Raw genomic sequence first — 19,849 nt, 5'->3', positions numbered from 1 at the left:
ACGCTGAGTCTGAGGATTCGCCACCTCAGTATCATGCGTTTGAAGAATTGCTTGATGTTATCACTAGAGCTGTCGAGCGATTATCTATTGAGTGGCCAGAAGATAGGCAGGGCGCTCGTTCGAAAAGCAAGCTCGACGAACGTTTCCTGCCATCTCGTGCACAGCCTCAGTGCAGAAGCCTTCCGTTTTTCCCCGATCTCCACACTGAGGTGTCGAGATCGTGGGGGAAACCAGTGTCATATCGAGTGTATACTGCACAAACATCACACTATTCATCCATTCACAATTATAAAGAGCATGGTTATGGGGAGATGCCGAGGGTGGAAGAGACGCTCGCGAGCTATCTCTCTCCAGCAACGGCATCTTCTCTGAAGGCTCCTGCACTTCCATCCAAGCCAGTAAAAGTTACATCTTCCCTGGTTCATAATGCTTATGCCGCCGCCGGTCAAGCTGCAGCGTGTTTACATACAATGTCCATAATGCAGGCTTACCAGGCTGAGTTATTGGGTGATTCTGAGGATGGCGGGGGTATTAGTGCTGATACAGTGTCTGAACTGCGTAGAGCCACAGTTTTGTCTCTCAGGGCCACCAAGGAGACGGCTAAATCCATCGGCCGCTCTATGGCAGCCCTGGTGGCCACTGAGAGGCATCTGTGGCTCAACTTAAGTGACATAAAGGACAAAGAAAAACATGTTCTTTTAGATGCACCAGTATCCACGCAAGGGTTATTTGGAGACGCAGTTAATAGTGCTGTAGCGAAGTCACAAGAAGCTTCAAAACAGGCAGCTGCACTTCAGAATCTTCTCCCCCGCCGTTCTTTCTATGAGGCTGCTGAGCGGGAGCAGTCTAAAAAGAGCGCTGAGCACCGCGCCACTCAGAAACAGAGCGTTTCCTCCCGTGCTCCCCCACAAAAATCTCGGGGACACGGAGGGCGCTCTCAAACCCAGTAGTCTTCGAGGGGTAAAACGGATCTGCGGACCGTTATTACCGCCAAGAAGGCTGCTGGGGAAAAGTCCTGATGTCTGAGGGCTCAGGACAAATGAGGGTAGTCCCCCCGAAGCAGAGCGGTTAACACCTCTTTTCACGGTGCCCGTCTCTCTTCGGTGCCCTCAGGGGACCGTTCTGCCAACCCTGCCACCTCTGGTGTTACAGGGCGCAGCGGTCTCCGGCGAGCACATATCTCAAGGTCCACCCGGAAACGTAGTGGCCTCGGGATGCCCGCCCCCTCTGAGGAGGGTGCTAGAGCAGTCTGTTTGGTCGTTCCCTGCCGGTGTGCCGTTACAGGGCGACGAACCGACTACTCAACAGCAGGAGAAAAATACGGTGCCGTCTCTCTTCGGTGCCCTCAGGGGACCGTTCTGCCAACCCTGCCGCCTCCGGTGTTACAGGGCGCAGCGGTCTCCGGCGAGCACATATCTCAAGGTCCACCCGGAAACGTAGTGGCCTCGGGATGCCCGCCCCCTCTGCGGAGGGTGCTGGAGCAGTCTGTTTGGTCGTTCCCTGCCGGTGCGCCGTTACAGGGCGACGAACCGATTACTCAACAGCAACAAAATCCAGAAACCAGTCTCGAGAGACTGGTACCTCTAGTAGAATATTTGACAGCGTGGAAGCTACTGTCAAATGTTTCTCGTTGGGTCCTGCAGACCGTGGAAAAAGGGTATTAGATACAATTCTATTAACGCCCACCGCGGTTTATGGGGGTCCTGCCCACAGTGGTGGGCCCCGAGCAGGTTCTGGTTGTGGAACATGAAGTAAACACTCTGTTAGAGAAAGGGGCCATAGAATATGTACCCCCCTCCAACAGGGAAACCGGGTTTTACAGCCGGTACTTCATAGTTCCAAAAAAGGACGGGGGATTGCGTCCCATTTTAGATCTTCGAGTTCTGTACGAGTATGCCATGCAGCTCAAGTTCAAAATGTTAACCTTGAGACAAATCGTGCCACAGATCAGGTCCGAGGACTGGTTTGTCACGATAGACCTCAAGGACGCATATTCCATCCGTCCGTGTCATTGGAAGTTCCTGAGGTTTGCTTTCGGGGGCAAAGCATACCAATATCGAGTTCTTCCATTCGGCCTGGCTTTATCACCCCGCACTTTCACCAAATGCGTGGATGCAGCTCTGGCGCCTCTGCGCCTCCGGGGTATTCGCATCACGAACTACATCGACGATTGGTTGATTTTAGCTCAGTCGCATTAGATGGCGGTTCAATATCGAGATGTTGTTCTCGCCCATATGAAAGAGTTGGGGTTACGGCTGAACGCCAAGAAGAGTGTGCTTTCTCCATTTTAGAGGACCACTTTTTTAGGCGTGGTTTGGGATTCAGTGTCGATGCAGGCGCGCCTGTCATCGCCACGCTTCGACTCCATCCTGGCAGCTGTGAGAAGTGTAAAGCTAGGCCAGCTACTCACTGTCAAACAGTTCCAGAGACTGTTGGGTTTTCATGGCAGCAGCTTCCAACGGGATACCTTTTGGACTGCTGCACATGAGGCCCCTGCAGTGGTGGCTCAGGACCAGAGGGTTTTTCCCCGAGGGGCAACCCATTTCGCACAATCAAGGTCACGCGGTGATGCCTACGTGCCTTGGTTATGTGGAAGAAACCTTGGTTCCTGTCCCAGGGCCCAGTGCTGGGAGCTCCTTGTCGTCGCAAACTGCTAACGACGGATGCTTCCCTCACGGGTTGGGGAGCGATCCTGAGGGTCGCTCATCTCAAGGTCTGTGGGAAGACCATCATCGTTCCTGGCATTCTATAGCCTAGAGATGTTAGCTGTCTTCCGGGCTCTGAGGAGCTTTATCACAGGTCTCAGGGGACACCATGTGTAGTACATACGGACAACACGTCGGTAGTCGCCTATATCAAGGGGGTTTGCGCTGGCATGCCATATCCTCTTGTGGTCCCAGGGGAAGTTGCTGTCACTCAAGGCAGCCTACATCCCCGGGGTCCAGAATATAGGAGCAGACACTCTGTCGAGACAGGGGCCGAGGCCCGGGGAATGGTGGCTCCACCCCCGAGGTGGTGGAGCTGATATGGAAATTATAAGTGGATCTGTTTGCGTCTCGAGAGACGTCTCACTGTCCACTTTGGTTCTCCTTCACGCATCCAGCTCCTCTGGGACTGGATGCTATGGTACAGACGTGGCCGAGGCTACGTCTGTACGCCTTTCCCCCAGTTGCTCTGCTCCCGGGAGTTCTGGAAAGAGTTCACAGGGACCGGGTTTGCCTGCTTTTTATAGCCCCGCGCTGGCCGGGCAGAGTATGGTTTCCCGATCTTGTGTCCCTCCTCGACGGGCATCCTCTGGAGCTACCCGTCAGGAGGGACCTTCTGTCCCAAGCAGGGGGCTCAATATTTCACCCCCGCCCAGAACTGTGGAACCTGTGGGCTTGGCCTCTGAGGGGGCCCAGCTCATAGAGTCAGGTCTCTCAACTGAGGTTGTTGAGACCATTCTACAGTCCAAGCTCCCTCCACGAGGAAACTTTATGCCCTGAACTGAAGAGTATTCTCCTCTTTGTGTAGTGACCGTCGGTTGGATCCAGTCAACTGCCCAATTGGTACAGTTCTGGAGTTCCTGCAGGACCGGTTCACTGCAGGTCTGACCCCGTCCACTTTAAAGGTTTATGTGGCGGCCGTAGGTGCTTACCACAGTCCTTTGGGTGGAATGTCTGTGGGGAAAGACCCTTTGGTATCTCGTTTCCCTCGTGGCACTTGGAGGTCCTCCTCCCTTTCGAAATCGGACCAGGAGGCGAATAATTTGCTTTGCCCTGTTCGGGCGTTAGACGCGTATGTCCACAGAGCTGCCCTGTGGCGTAAAAGTGACTTTTGCTCCCCTAACAAGGGAGGTCCAGTGTCTAAGCAAAGGATGAGCAAGTGGGTGGTTGAGACTATCTCACTGGCTTATGAGGCGGCTGGACAGCATTCTCCTTTGGCTGTCCGGTCGCTCTCTACTAGGAGTATGGCGGCCTCTAAGGCCCTTATATCAGGAGTATCGTTACAGGACGTCTGTGATGCGGCAGGCTGGTCTTCACCGCACACCTTCGTCAGGTTCTACTCTCTGGATTTAGACTCTACTCCAGGGTCTCATGTTTTGTCTTCTTAGTGCTGCTCACATGATTACACACAGGACAGACATTTGTAGCTATGGAGGCGTTGGTATAGACGTTCCCATAGCGTCAGTTTTCGACGCAACGGGAGTTCCCTTGAAAGGGAACGCCTCGGTTACGACTGTAACCTTGGTTCCCTGAAGAGGGAACGAGCGTTGCGTCGCCCTGCCATATCTCCTTCATGCCTGTCAGCTCGACTTCAGACTTTTACGAAGCTTTCGTTTTCTGTTTTGGGCCGGCTTTTATAGTTTCCTGGTACGTGACGTCACCCGCCTCTGACGTTCCGCCACACCATTGGACTGATTTTACATGTGCTTCAAGACGTCATCACGCAAAGCGTTCCCATAGCGTCAGTTCCCATAGCGTCAGGGAACCGAGGTTACAGTCGTAACCGAGGCGTTAACCATACAGTGTGTACTTAGGTTAAATAAATTAGCTTATTTCCATTCATCCATTGACCAATTGTCAGCAAAACCTTTACAAAACTATCAAAATCTCTCATCTACACATAAGATGTGATTAAAAGCCCAAACTTACAGCTCAAGTCTACAGTTAACCTAAAATAACGTTACCTCTAGTTAGTCTAACTGTTGAGATGCTAACGGACTTTTGTGAAGACACTAAACCATTTCTATAAAGTAAATATTCAACGGAAGCGAGTCATTTACATGAAAGAAAGTGTCAGGAACATTTGTATGTACTATTTGTGTAATTTTATGCTCTAAACTTACCTTAAAGTAGTTAAAACAACAGTGAGAGACGGAGTTTCGCTGATTGTCAGTTGAGCTGCCCTCGTTTCCATGGTAACGCCCTCCGTTCCAGTTCAAATGCGGCTTGAATGTACAGCGCGCGCGCCCATTGAAACATGTAGAAGTCACGCAGCATTTACATACATTTAGATTGATGGAGTGAATTATATGATAATCAGCTAAAATATCCTGAAACCTGATACATTATTAAGTGGATAGTAGGCCTGTGGGCATTGCAAACTGTAAATGGAATGAGAATATGAAAGCATTGAAAATGTAAAACAATGTTTGAAGTCATTTATAGGCTATATATAATAGGCTACATATAATATATAGGCCTACCTTTAGAAATGGTAAACGTGGTGTAGAAACAAAATAGCAAAAACTACATGATATTTATGAACAGATGTAACACGAGGAACAATTAAGCTTCATGTTCTAAGTATTTTTAAATGTATTTTAAATATACAAAATGTATTTCAATATATTTAACAGTGCTGATATGTGAATATATTAATATGCAGTTATTAATAGGCTATTTAAGTGCTGTTGTTTATCGGGGTCTACGGTGTTTAAACTACTGTGATGTTTACTGTTTTTATGGATGCATTATAGACATATTTAATGTAGGCTAATTGTTAACAAATGTTCAGAGATAGGTGTAATAATATTCAGCACAAGCGTTTTCCAACTAGATATGAACCACTAGGGTGCACTTTTTGCTGGATTTATGCCAAATCATGTAGGTATGGTTTGCGAACGTATAGGTGCTTACAAATAATGTATTCCTGGGATGTGCAGTGACACGTAACTTTGAAACTATTTCTACAATCTATTTCTTCACTTGCTACAATAGACTTTAATTGTATTTATGCTATATTAGGGCTATATGTGGTCTTGGGCTAAATAAACAAAGCCAAATTGTCAACATATTTTTTTGGGGCTAAAATTGGACCAAATCAGACGGACCAAAGTCACCAAACAAAGCCCAATTTTCAACGTCTATGTTTGGGCTAAATTTGGACCAAACCAGACGGACCAAACAAAGCCCAATTTTCAACGTCTATGTTTGGGCTAAATTTGGACCAAACCAGACGGACCAAACAAAGCCCAATTTTCAACGTCTATGTTTGGGCTAAATTTGGACCAAACCAGACGGACCAAACAAAGCCCAATTTTCAACGTCTATGTTTGGGCTAAATTTGGACCAAATCAGACGGACCAAACAAAGCCCAATTTTCAACGTCTATTTTTGGGCTAAATGAAGACTATGACGGGCCGACTTGATTTAGCCCAAAAAACAACGTCTTAATGACGACTGGTGCTGGGTGGGAATAAATTGAGATAACCCATTAAATGAATAATTATATTCTACCGGGTTACATACATATATATATATATATATAAATATATATATATATATATATATATATATATATATGTGTGTGTGTGTGTGTGTGTGTGTGTGTGTGTGTGTGTGTGTGTGTGTGTGTGTGTGTGTGTGTGTGTGTGTATTTCTCTGCTCTCAACTTTAAATCTGCTGTCTCATCTTTGGACCCTGCATTACCTGCAGAACACATTTCTTATCTATGAAACTTATTTAAACAACATGACAAAAATGTGTGAAACAACTTGAATTGCTTTGTTTGTAAGTTAACTCGAACTCTCCCGCCACTTAGCTTTAAAATGAATCACGAGTATTTGCTGGGTCACTTGACCATAAATGATAAAGTTACTTCCTTGAAATGACCATTGCGTGTACCCTTCGCAAACGGCCTTGTGGAAGCCCTTCGTGAAGGGATCCAGTTGTTCACTTTCGTTTGGAACGCCCCTACAAATGGCGTCCCCTTCCCGAAGTGCCCTTCAAGGGCGCAAAAATGCATTTTGGAATTTGCCCTACCTGTTCATAAGCAGTCTATAAGGCACGTAGGCATACTGCTTCTTTACAAATGATATTACTACAATAACTACTGGCCTGACATGCATAATACAGTATTTTTTGTCGTTTTCGCAGATCCGTGTCAACAGGGATCGTTTTGAAAATGCCGTCGTCTGTACACAAAAAATGCAAAGTTTCCCTTACTCTGCTAAGTTTTCTAAGCTTGGAGCAGGTGTTTCTTGAGTTTCACCTTGGATTATAGATGTTTGCACAAACAAATGAAAAGGCTATGAGTAGGCTGACAGCTTATTGGTGCAAGTAAATGAAATGGCAGTTTTATGGTTGTGATAACTTTGAAAGCACATTTCAGTTCTGAGAATAAGCAGGTCATGGTCAGGGGGATACAAATGTTATGATATCATAGTGAAGAAATAACATAAGAACATCTTAAGTCATTTGACACAATCCCTCCCGGTTTTCGAATTATCCACACAAAACCGCTTCTCCCCTCTTCGCGAAACAGAACGCGATGCTGTGATCATCGGCGATTCCATCGTTGGCACGTACACGCTACGTTAGGTAAAAGTAAGGTGCACAGTCACTGCTTTCCTGGTGCTCGTGTTTCTGAAATCGCTGCTCGCGTTCCCGAGATCCTGAACGGTGACGAGCGCGTCGGAACTGTGGTCCTGCACGCGGGAGTGAACGACATCAGGCTGCGCCAGACGGAGATTCTGAAGAAAGACTTCAGGAATCTGATCGATACGGTACGCAGCACATCGCCTGAAACAACGATCATTGTGTCAGGACCGCTTCCCACGTACCGACTAGGGCATGAAAAGTTCAGCAGATTATTTGCACTAAATGAATGGTTAATGTCATGGTGCAATGAGCATAAAAACTGCTCTTTGTAAATAATTGGAATCTGTTTTGGGAGCGTCCTAGGCTTTTCCGTGCTGATGGCTTACACCCAAGCAGATTCGGAGCGGATCTTCTGTCGGATAACATCTCCAAAATGTTAAACACCCTTTGACTAGTAACCAAAAGTCCAAATCATAGTCTCTGCTGCACCAACTTAACTGATATAAATACTAGTGTAGAACATTGCATAGAAACCATGTCTATTCCTCGTTTAGTGAGATCAAATAATACATCTACTGCAGGACCTAGGAAAAATCTAATTGTTATTAAAACAGAAAATGTTGCTATTAGTAAACAAAAACAATTTCTAAAGCTAGGTCTTCTAAACATTAGATCACTCACACCTAAGGCAGTTATTGTAAATGAAATACTCACAGATAATAGCTTCGATGTACTTTGCCTTACTGAAACCTGGCTTAAACCAAATGATTATTTCGGTCTAAATGAGTCTACTCCATCTTGATACTGTTATAAGCATGAGCCCCGTCTGATTGGCCGTGGTGGCGGTGTTGCAACAATCTATAGAGATATTCTCAATGTTACTCAGAAAACGGGTTATACGTTTATTTCATTTGAAGTACTTGTACTAAATGTTACGCTCTTAGATATTAGAAAAACATCCCTATTATCTCTAGCCTTGACTACCGTATATAGACCGCCAGGGCCTTACGCTGATTTCCTAAAAGAGTTTGCAGATTTTCTCTCAGACCTATTAGTCAATGTTGATAAAGCATTAATTGTTGGAGATTTTAACATACACGTAGATAATCCAAATTATGCGTTAGGGGCTGCGTTTACAGATTTATTAAATTCATTTGGGGTCAAGCAAAACGTCACCGGACCAACTCATCGTCTTAATCATACACTCGATTTAATTATATCACATGGAACCGATCCAACCGATATAGATATCATTCCACAAAGTGATGATGTCACTGATCACTACATGGTAACTTGCATATTACGTACTGCTGTAATATGTCATGCGGCGCCGCGTTATCAACCAGGCAGAACAATCCTCCCATCCACCATAGATAATTTCTCAAATTGCTTATCTAATCTGTCTCATCTGCTGCCTGAACCCAAACAAACAGATGAACTAGAAGAACTAACTAGCACTATGAGCACCATTCTCTCTAGAACATTGGATGTGGTTGCACCTATTAAATTAAAAAAGGTCAGAGAGAAAATTAAAGCACCATGGTACAACAATACTACGCATGTTTTAAAGAGAGAAACCCGTATTTTAGAGCGTAAATGGAAACAAACTAATTTAGAGGTCTTTAGAATCGCGTGGAAAGACAGTATGTCACGTTATAAAAAGGCCCTAAAAGCGGCCAGGGCTGAGCACCTCCGCAAACTAATAGAAAACAACCAAAACAATCCAAGGTTTTTATTTAACACCGTTAACAATTACAGTGCTTTACAACTATAGAACAAAAAGAGTTAAATAAACTTATCACTTCATCTAAAACAACAACATGTTTATTAGATCCTATACCAACTAAACTATTGAAAGAAGTGTTACCTGTAGTGGAAGAGCCTCTCCTCAATATTATTAACTCGTCTTTATCTTTAGGTCATGTTCCAAGAACATTTAAACTGGCAGTTATAAAACCTCTAATTAAGAAAGCACAATTAGATCATAATAACCTAGCAAATTATAGACCCATTTCAAATCTTACATTTATGTCTAAAATATTAGAAAAAGTGGTGTCCGCTCAACTGGGCTCTTTCTTGCAACAAAATGATATCTATGAAAAGTTTCAGTCTGGATTCAGACCGCATCATAGCACTGAAACTGCGCTCGTTAAAATCACAAATGATTTACTTTTAGCTTCTGACCAAGGCTGTATCTCAATACTAGTTTTACTTGATCTTAGTGCTGCGTTCGATACTATAGATCACACAATACTCTTAGATCAACTACAAAATTATACTGGTGTTCAAGGACAAGCATTAAGCTGGTTCAAATCATACCTATCTGACCGCTACCATTTTGTCTATTTAAATGGAGAAAAATCTATCATAACTCCAGTAAACTATGGAGTGCCGCAGGGATCTGTGTTAGGCCCTCTGTTATTCTCAATATATATGATGCCACTTGGAAATATTATAAGGAAACATGGAATTAGTTTCCATTGTTATGCTGATGACACTCAAATATATATTTCATCACGGCCGGATGAAAACGCTAAATTTTCCAAATTGACAGAGTGTGTTAAAGATATAAAAGATTGGATGACGCGTAATTTTCTTTTATTAAATCCAGACAAGACAGAGGTAATACTTATCGGTTCAAAAAACCGCCCACAAAACCTCGCACAATACAACTTTAACATCATAGGATGTCCTGTTACTTTATCCTCTACAGTAAAAGACCTGGGTGTTATACTTGATTGCAACCTGTCTTTTGAAAATCATATTTCATATGTTACAAAAACTGCCTTTTTCCACCTTAGAAACATTGCTAAGCTTCGTAATATGCTATCAGTTTCTGATGCAGAAAAGTTAGTTCATGCATTCATGACCTCGAGACTAGATTACTGTAATGCTTTATTAGCTGGTTGTCCTGCATCCTCAATAAACAAGCTACAGTTAGTCCAAAATGCCGCCGCTAGAGTTCTTACGAGATCAAGAAAATATGATCATATAACACCGATTTTATCATCATTGCATTGGTTACCTATAAAGTTCCGTATTAATTACAAGGTATTGCTACTGACTTATAAAGCCCTAAACGGCTTAGCTCCAGTCTATTTAACGGATCTTCTATCACCCTATAATCCATTGCGCCTTTTAAGATCACTAAATTCAAGGCTTTTGGTCATACCTAGGATATCCAGAACCACTAAAGGAGGAAGAGCATTTGCACATTTGGCTCCAAAACTCTGGAATAGTCTTCCTGATACTGTTCGTTGCTCAGACTCGCTCTCCCAGTTTAAAACTAGATTAAAGTCGCATCTCTTCAGCCAGGCATTCATATAATATTTTTAATCTTACAGTTCAAAATACAATCCGGTCTCTAGCTCATAAATGCCAGAGGAGAACTGGCCCCCGACTGAGCCTGGGTTCTCCCAAGTTTTTTTTTTTTTTCTCCATTAGGTCACCTGATGGAGTTTTAGGACACCATTAGGTCACTTGATGGAGTTTTTCGGTTCCTTGCCACTGTTGCCTTTGGCTTGCTCAGGTGGGGATATTTTGGGGATATTTAATTTAATTTGATCAATCAATAAATTCCACTTGAAACAAACCTTGTTGTATTATTTTAATTTAATACTGTGAAGCTGCTTTGATACAATCTGTATTGTGAAAAGCTCTATACAAATATACTTGACTTGACTTGACTTGACAATCTTTATTTCATTACAAAAATATTGTAACAAAACTGATTCACTAATTAATATTTGAAAAACTTTTTTCTGCCAAATCAAAGTAGTGATATTTTATGACCTTTTTACCTTGACCAATATATTTCACATTTTAAATAATGATTATTATAAAAAAAGATGCACTCTGTCACAGCCATGCCCACACCGAGCTGTCCCCCATCTGCCACAGTCCCCTCTAGGTCACCAGATTTCTAATCATACACACCTGTGATTTCATTATCTCTCAATCATGGACTAAATTAACCCATGCGTTACTCACCACCAGTGCCTGGTCTTGTTCATACTCCTGTGAGCAGACTCGCAGACGTCTTCCTGTTCCAGATCCTTACCTGATATTATGTTCATGTTGTTCTCCATGTGGGATTACCTCTGTGCACTCCTGTTTGGACTGTTTATTCCAGTGCTGTGTTCTCTCCCTTTCTCATGCTTTCTACTGTAAGAAATTGTAGTCTGCCTCAACCCAGATTCCACTCCAAAGTATATTTTAGAGAATGAGCTCATCCCCAAAATGGCTTAATTATCATAGAGACACTTTGCCCTGGTTTCAGTAATATAAGAACAGTACCACCGGAATGATATTCAATCAGTTATAACGTGGGAGCAGAAGCAGGACATCATGAACCATCTTGCGACAAAGAGTTTGTGACAGTGATTACCAGTCAGATTACAGTACAACAGGGCTAAAGGCACAACTCATAATGTAATAACTGCACATAAAGTAATAGGTATTACATTATTGTAACAAAATGCTCATAATGTAATAATTTTCTCAAAACGCAATAAAATCTTGAGGTTATGATGTAATAATTTTTACATTATGAGACATTTATTATTAGCTTTGTTAGTTTCGTTTTCATAGACTTTTAGTTTGTTGTCATTGATCACGTCCTTTTTTTAGTTTTCCCAGCACTCATCTGTTTCCATGGACACTAATCCTCATCACAACTGTTCGTCATATAGTATATTAGGGGCTGTTTACACAACACCGTTTTCAATTAAAAACGTAAAACTTTTTATGCGTTTTGGCTGTTCGTATACACGACAACAGCATTTTGGGTGCCTGGAAACGCAAACTTTTGAAAACGCACTGTTCCTTCCCCTTCGGGCTCTGGCTCACGGTCGCTCTCCGTCTGCGGGAGGCTCACGCAAAGTCTCCGCGGTCGAGGGATATGGTCTGGGCTCTGGGTCTGGCTGTGTCATGGATCTCATAACAATGCGTTCATAAAGTTAAGCATTTTATATTAGTGCAGCAGATTAATGGCATATTTCAAGAGAATCGTTCAAATTGGTATAGAAGCATGAAATTTGGCACAGATACTCTCTAAGGGTCACTTTTTGGGAAAAAGGCGTTGGCCACCGAAAAATTCAACATGGCGGCCATTTTTTCAAGATGGCCGCAATTTCTGTAAAATGCTCATTATGTCAATTGTTAAAACAGTGATGTAGGCATAACATTTTGTGAAAATACTCTCTTCAGAATGTTTTTTTGGAAAACGGTGCTTGTCCCTCAAAAATTCAAGATGGTGACCATTTTCAAGATGGCCACCATTTCTGTCAGAGCTCAATTTAATGTGTTAAGGAAGGTTTTGTTTAATATAGTGAACGTCATTACACAACCAGGGCACACTGGTGACTTAACTGCTGTGGAACTCAGCATGGGGTTCAGTGTCAGCTGATCTAGTTTTACTTACACTGTAGTTCTTGACTAGTAGTAATAGTATAGCTAAGTTTAGTGTCCCAAATGCTGTCTACCAGCCCCTCATCAATTAGCTAGTAATAGTAGTTAGATAGCCGCACCTGAATTGACAGGTTGTGCCAGCGCGGGAGAGCCGAGCCAAGGGTAAGCGGGGCAATACATGACTTGTTCATGTATGCTTACCTGGAAGGTGTACAGATCACACGGGACTTAAATGGCACTGGATGAATGATCGGGCTAGGTGTAGGTGACCCGTACCTAGTTGTATCCCATACCTGAATGTATACTATGTCTATGATTGAGGTGGTAAAAGGATAACCCCTCGGCCTTAATCAGACAACAAACCCCCAAAATGGCAAATGAAAATCCCATGTCAGCCAAGAGGCCAACTGATTGGAAGAAATGTTGTCTTTGTCAGACAGACACAAAGGAACCCCTCCAATCACCACCTACCCATCATGTTTCTCAACATGATGGCTATAAAATGATTGCCACCAACATTCCACTCTTACACAAGATGAACAAAAAACCAATGACCCTGGACCTGGAACGACTGGATGAAGGTGGTGGTATAGAAGCTTTGAGAAGGAACCAAGCGAAGTATCACTACAATTGTCGACTTCGGTTCAACAACACAAAGTTACTTCGTGCCCAGAAGCAACAATCCGATGCTCAATGTAGTGAGATAGATGAAGGCCAAACAAAGCATCGCAGAACCATGATGCAGAAAAGTCTAGATGATCAGGTTTGCTTTCTTTGTGATAACATATCTCCTGAATCTGACCTACGTCAGGTAATGACACTGCAACTGAATGACAGACTACATGAATGTGCACAAACACTGAATGATGCTAAATTATTGTCTCAACTAAGTGGTGCTGATGCCATTGCACAGGAGCTGAAATACCATAATTTGCGTCTCATTCATCTTTACAACAGAGAGAAACCTCAGAAGGCTTGAGAAAGAGTCACAGAGTGAAACGATTCAACCAGCCATCTTTCCTATGGCTCTTTCTGAACTGGTCACCTATATTGTTGAAACCAGTCTCAATTCTGATGGTCCTTCCGCCTTCCGTCTCGCAGATACAGTGGGGAGAACAAGTATTTGATACACTGCTGATTTTGCAGGTTTTCCCACTTACAAAGCATGTAGAAGTCTGTAATTTTTATCATATGTATTCTTCAACTGTGAGTGACGGAATCTAAAACAAAAATCCAGAAAATCACATTGTATGATTTAAGTAATTAATTTGCATTTTATTGCAAGACATAAGTATTTGATACATCAGAAAAGCAGAACTTAATATTTGGTACAGAAACCTTTGTTTGCAATTACAGAGATCATTCGTTTCCTGTAGTTCTTGACCAGGTTTGCACACGCTGCAGCAGGGATTTTGGCACACTCCTCCAGACCTTCTCCAGATCCTTCAGGTTTCGGGGCTGTCGCTGGGCAATACAGACTTTCAGCTCCCTCCAAAGATTTTTTATTGGGTTCAGGTCTGGAGACTGGCTAGGCCACTCCAGGACCTTGAGATGCTTCTTACAGAGGCACTCCTTAGTTGCCTTGGCTGTGTGTTTCAGGTCGTTGTCATGCTGGAAGACCCAGCCACAACCTATCTTCAATGCTCTTACTGAGGGAAGGAGGTTGTTGGCCAAGATCTCGCGATACATGGCCCCATCCATCCTCCCCTCAATACGGTGCAGTCGTCCTGTCCCCTTTGCAGAAAAGTATCCCCAAAGAATGATGTTTCCACCTCCATGCTTCACGGTTGGGATGGTGTTCTTGGGGTTGTACTCATCCTCCTTCTTCCTCCAAACACGGCAAGTGGAGTTTAGACCAAAAAGCTCTATTTTTGTCTCATCAGACCACATGACCTTCTCCCATTCCTCCTCTGGATCATCCAGATGGTCATTGGCAAACTTCAGATGGGCCTGGACATGCACTGGCTTGAGCAGGGGGACCTTGTGTGCGCTGTAGGATTTTAATCCATGATGGCGTAGTGTATTACTAATGGTTTTCTTAGAGACTGTGGTCCCAGCTCTCTTCAGGTCATTGACCTGCCGTGTAGTTCTGGGCTGATCCCTCACCTTCCTCATGATCATTGATGCCCCACGAGGTGAGATCTTGCATGGTGCCCCAGACCGAGGGAGATTGACCGTCATCTTGAACTTCTTCCATTTTCTAATAATTGTGCCAACAGTTGTTGCCTTCTCACCAAGCTGCTTGCCTATTGTCCTGTAGCCCATTACACAGCTCTCTGGTCTTGGCCATTGTGGAGAGGTTGGAGTCTGTTTGATTGAGTGTGTGGACAGGTGTCTTTTATACAGGTAACAAGTTCAAACAGGTGCAGTTAATACAGGTAATGAGTGGAGAACAGGAGGGCTTCTTAAAGAAAAACTAACAGGTCTGTGAGAGCCGGAATTCTTACTGGTTGGTAGGTGATCAAATACTTATGTCATGCAATAAAATGCAAATTAATTATTTAAAAATCATACAATGTGATTTTCTGGATTTAGATTCCGTCTCTCACAGTTTCAGTGTACCTATGATAAAAATTACAGACCTCTACATGCTTTGTAAGTAGGAAAACCTTCAAAATCAGCAGTGTATCAAATACTTGTTCTCCCCACTGTATGTGCAACCTGTACCAGCAGCGTATCCTTTTTCTAACAGTGGCACTTCCTCTCTGTGGACTACACCTTGCCGTGGTGGAGAGGCTTGTGTACTCCAATGAACCTGAGACCTATGCCGGTGGGGATTTTATATCCCTGGCAAGTTTAACTAAGCTGGACAGGTCAAAGGAGAGGAGGCAGACAAAGCAGACATTATGACTATTTGACAGAAATGGTGGCCATCTTGAAAATGGTGTCCATCCTGAATTTTTGAGTGGCACATACCTTTTTCCAAAAGAATGTTCCTTGAAGAGTATTTCTGCCTAATTTTATGCTTGCATCACCATTTGAACACTTGAAATAATTAATATTCGACAGGAACGGTGGCCATCTTTAAAAATGGCGGCCATCTTGAATTTTTGAGGGACAAGCATCTTTTTCTATTAACATGTCCTTTAGAGAGTATTTGTATAAAATGTTATGCTTGGATCACTGTTTGAATAATTGATATAATAAGCATTGAATAGCAATGGCGGCCATTTTGAAAAATGGCCGCCATATTGAATTTTTGAGTGGCCAACGCCTTTTTCCAAAATAGTGGCCCTTAGAGAGTATCTGTGCCAAATTTCATGCTTCTATACCAAAGTGAACGATTTTTTTACTAATCTGCTGCACTATATCACAATACTGTATTGAAGTCAATGGCAATTTCATGTTTTGTTCTATTATAGTACCAGAGGCATAATCCCACTATTTTTTGTATGTGTTCTCAGAGTGAATCTAACGAGACCACTTTTATGATTTTTGGACAAATCGTTTGGTATCTCCGGACCAGTAGGTGGCGCTGCGCCGAAACGCAGCATGCCGCCTCAGGTCATGCATGTGATGACATGTACCAAGTTTTGTCTGAATACGATAAAGCGTTGCGGACATACAGCCTTAAGTCTGTTTTCGCAAGCGCTACGTAAAATTAGTTTGCGCGGTATTCGAGAATGGTTTGACGAATCAACTTGAATTCCATACGTTTTTGTCGGCATGGTCTGAAGATGATCTGGTTAAATTTTTGTGAAAATCGGAGCAACCGTCTAGGAGGAGTTCGAAAAAGTAGGTTTTTCTGAGAATTCAAAATGGCGGAAAGATTTCCATGACAGAAAATTATGCACTTTCAGTGCTTGGCCCCTAATTAATAAACATGAAAAAAAAACTCAAACAGACATGACAACAGTAATATTATTGCGAATGTTCCTTGGGTGGAGATTTTGTCCTTCTAAAATATCTCTCAATCATACTGAAGCTTCTAATGTGGATTCCTATAAAGCAGATATTGATTTAAACTGATGCTTTTGTAAATTTAAAAGCGATATTTTTGTACTTGCATTGACTTAGTGTTCAGATAAATCAGTCTATTTGTGTAAATTTAGATTTAGATCAACTTGATTTGAATTTTATATTTGATTATACCAAAGAAAATGAAGAGAGGTATTCAGAAGGTAAATATAAACTAGCATCTGCCCCTATCGTATTCAGATGCTAAACTAGCATCTGCCCCCATTCCCCTCTGACTGAGGTCAGGTGGGGTGTGTTAGAGGCTTTCCATCATGTACTTCCATCAGGTCCTGAAGCTGGACCTATGATGTTGTTTAGCGGTGTTTTATTATTTATATCCCTGCCCTATGATTGGTTCGGCACATACTGATTATGAGTGTTTTGGATATTGGGGTTTTAAGTTAAGCGTAGTCAGGACTCCTCTCATTCTAGAGAGTAATTTTTGCTGAGGCCTCCGCTCTCTGAATCCGCCTAGGCTGACACTATTGAGTCGTTGGCTCTCAAGAACCTCCTTAATAGAACTAGTTAGGGCTCCTCTCGATTTTGTGAGTTATTATGTTACGTCTTTTCAGACCTCAGTCTGAGCTGGGCCTCCGATGTGTGTGGCTCTATGAGCCTCCCTGGAGTGACTTCCAGTGGAAGCATATTAGGTCTCTCATTTTAGAGTTATTCTATTGAGACCTCCGCTCCCCAGAGCTCCGCTTAGGAGAGCAGTATTAGGTTGTAGGAGGCTCAAATCCCTGGTAAGCAGTCTTGGCATAGCACGTAGTTAGGCTTCCGCTCATTTTAGAGAGTTATCATGTTGAAGCCTCCGCTCTTAGGAACTAGGTATGAACAATGGTGCTATGTTGTGTGGCTCTCTGTAAGTGTCCTTGGCGATCTGCTCTTAAAGGGTTAGTTCACCCAAATAAAAAAATTATGTTATTAATTACTCACCCCCATGTTGTTCCAAACCCAGAAGACCTTTGTTCATCTTCAGAACACAAATTAAGATATTTTTGATGAAATCCGAGAGCTTTCTGTCCCTCCATAGACTGGAACGTTGTTACCAATTTCAAGACCCCAAAAGGTAGTAAAGACATCGTTAAAATGGTCAATGTGACTACAGTGGTTCAATCATAATGTTATGAAGCAACGAGAATACTTTTTGCGTGCAAAAAGAAAAGAAAGAAAATAACGACTTTATTCAACTATCTCTTCTGTTTCATGTCAGTCTGCTACGTTGTTCACGTGAGCAACACGACAGATGCTGATGCAGGAGCTAGCCAAAAATGGGCCGGCGTTCTGACATGTCCTTGTTATGTTCACTGCCTGCCACGTTCAGTATAGCCTTCTCTGTGAGCGACAAGGATTTCACATGTCATAAATGCAGGTGAAATAGTCTGTCTGATGGAGTAGATTTCAGAACTAGAGACACGCATCCAAACTTTAATCGAGGATAGTAAGAATGCAAGGGCTCTAGGTACTGCTTTGGATGTAACTAGCTTAGCAAGCCACATACATTGTTCGGTTCCGGTTGTAGAGCCCCCGCAGCAGGGCAACTGGGTCACTGTGAGACGGTATAGTCGCGGGACAAAACACCTCGTTTACGACTGTAACCTCGGTTCCCTGAAGAGCACAACAAAGACAGAATCATCTGGGACCCAGGAGTGAAGCCCAAAACTAGGTAGTAAACCCGACGAGTGTGTGCGGAAAGGAACAGCCCACTGCATCACACACCTCTTGTAAGGATACCCCTGACACAAGGCTACAAAGCCACCATACTCCTCCTGCTCCAATGCACCACGGAGGTAACCGGTTTGTTTCCTGTGCAGGGAGCTCTAGAGTGATCGTGGCCTCAACAAGCTCAGTTGAGAGACCTAAATCTATGAGTTGGGCCCCCTCAGAGGCCAAACTTCCATAACTCTGTTCTCCAGAACTCCCAGAAGTAGAACAATCAGGGAAACCATGTACAGACGCAGTACAGCCACGTCTGCAACTCCATATGAGCTCCACCACCTCGGAGGGGAGTCTTCCTTCCCCGGGCCTCAGCCCCTGCCTCGACAGGATGTCTGCTCCCTGAATCTGGTGCCCAGAGATGTAGAGCCTGCGCCATCATCACCAGGTGATTAAGTGCCAGGTGAGATGGTGACCCATCCACGGGCACCGAGCGACCATCCATGATCGCTCCCCAGCCCGTGAGGGAAGCATCCGTCGTAAGCGTTAAGCGACGACAATGAGCTCCCAGCACAGGACCCTGGGACAAGAACCAAGGCTTCTTCCACATGACTATGGCACGTAAGCATCGCCGCGTGACCCTGATCATGCGAAAGGGGTTGCCCCTCGGGGAAAACCCTTTGGTCCTGAGCCACCACTGCAAGGGTCTCATGTACAATAGGCCAAAAGATATCACGTTGAACGCTGCTGCCATCAGACCCCACAGTCTCTGAAACTGGTCATTCATGTTCCTGGGCACCACCATCTTTCAGGACCTGAAGTGGGAGTTCCACATAGACTCCATTGTCAAAAAGGCCCAGCAGAGACTGTACTTCCTTTGCCAGCTGAGTAAGTTCAACTTGCCATAGGAGCTGCTGATACAGTTCTACTCTGCAGTCATTGAATCCGTCCTCTGCATTTCTATAACTGTCTGGTTTAGCTCAGCTACCAAATCAGAACTCAGAAGACTACAGCGGATAGTCCAGACTGCTGAGCGAATCACTGATACAACCCTCCCCACTCTCCAAGAACTGTTTGAACTTTTGCCGTCTGGTCGGCACAACAGCACACTGAGCAACCGAACAACCAGGCATAGGAACAGTTTCTTCCCCCAGGCAATCCATCTTATGAACAGTTTATGCTCCCACTTGGCAATAAACGTGCAATACACAATCCTATTTATATATTTATTTATTTAACACACCATATTTGTACATGTCCTTGCATTTGTACATACATACCTGTAGTATATTTTTGTATATTGTGTATTTACATTTTTTTTTTTTATTATTTCCTATTTACTTATTCTATTTTTATTATTATTATTATCTGTGTCCTTTCACTGTCATTCTGTTTGTGCTGTGGAAGCTTCTGTCACCAAATCAAATTCCTCGTATTTGCAAACATACCTTGCAATAAAGCTCTTTCTAATACTGGGCCTCTCCTTTGACTCTAAGCATGTTTATGGGTGATTCTTTAACTTT

The sequence above is a fragment of the Leuciscus leuciscus genome, assembly GCF_965113295.1.
Source record: "Leuciscus leuciscus genome assembly, chromosome: 12".
Classification (NCBI taxonomy): domain Eukaryota; kingdom Metazoa; phylum Chordata; class Actinopteri; order Cypriniformes; family Leuciscidae; genus Leuciscus; species Leuciscus leuciscus.
The sequence above is the reverse complement of the archived record's forward strand: the minus strand, read 5'-3'. Positions refer to the sequence as shown.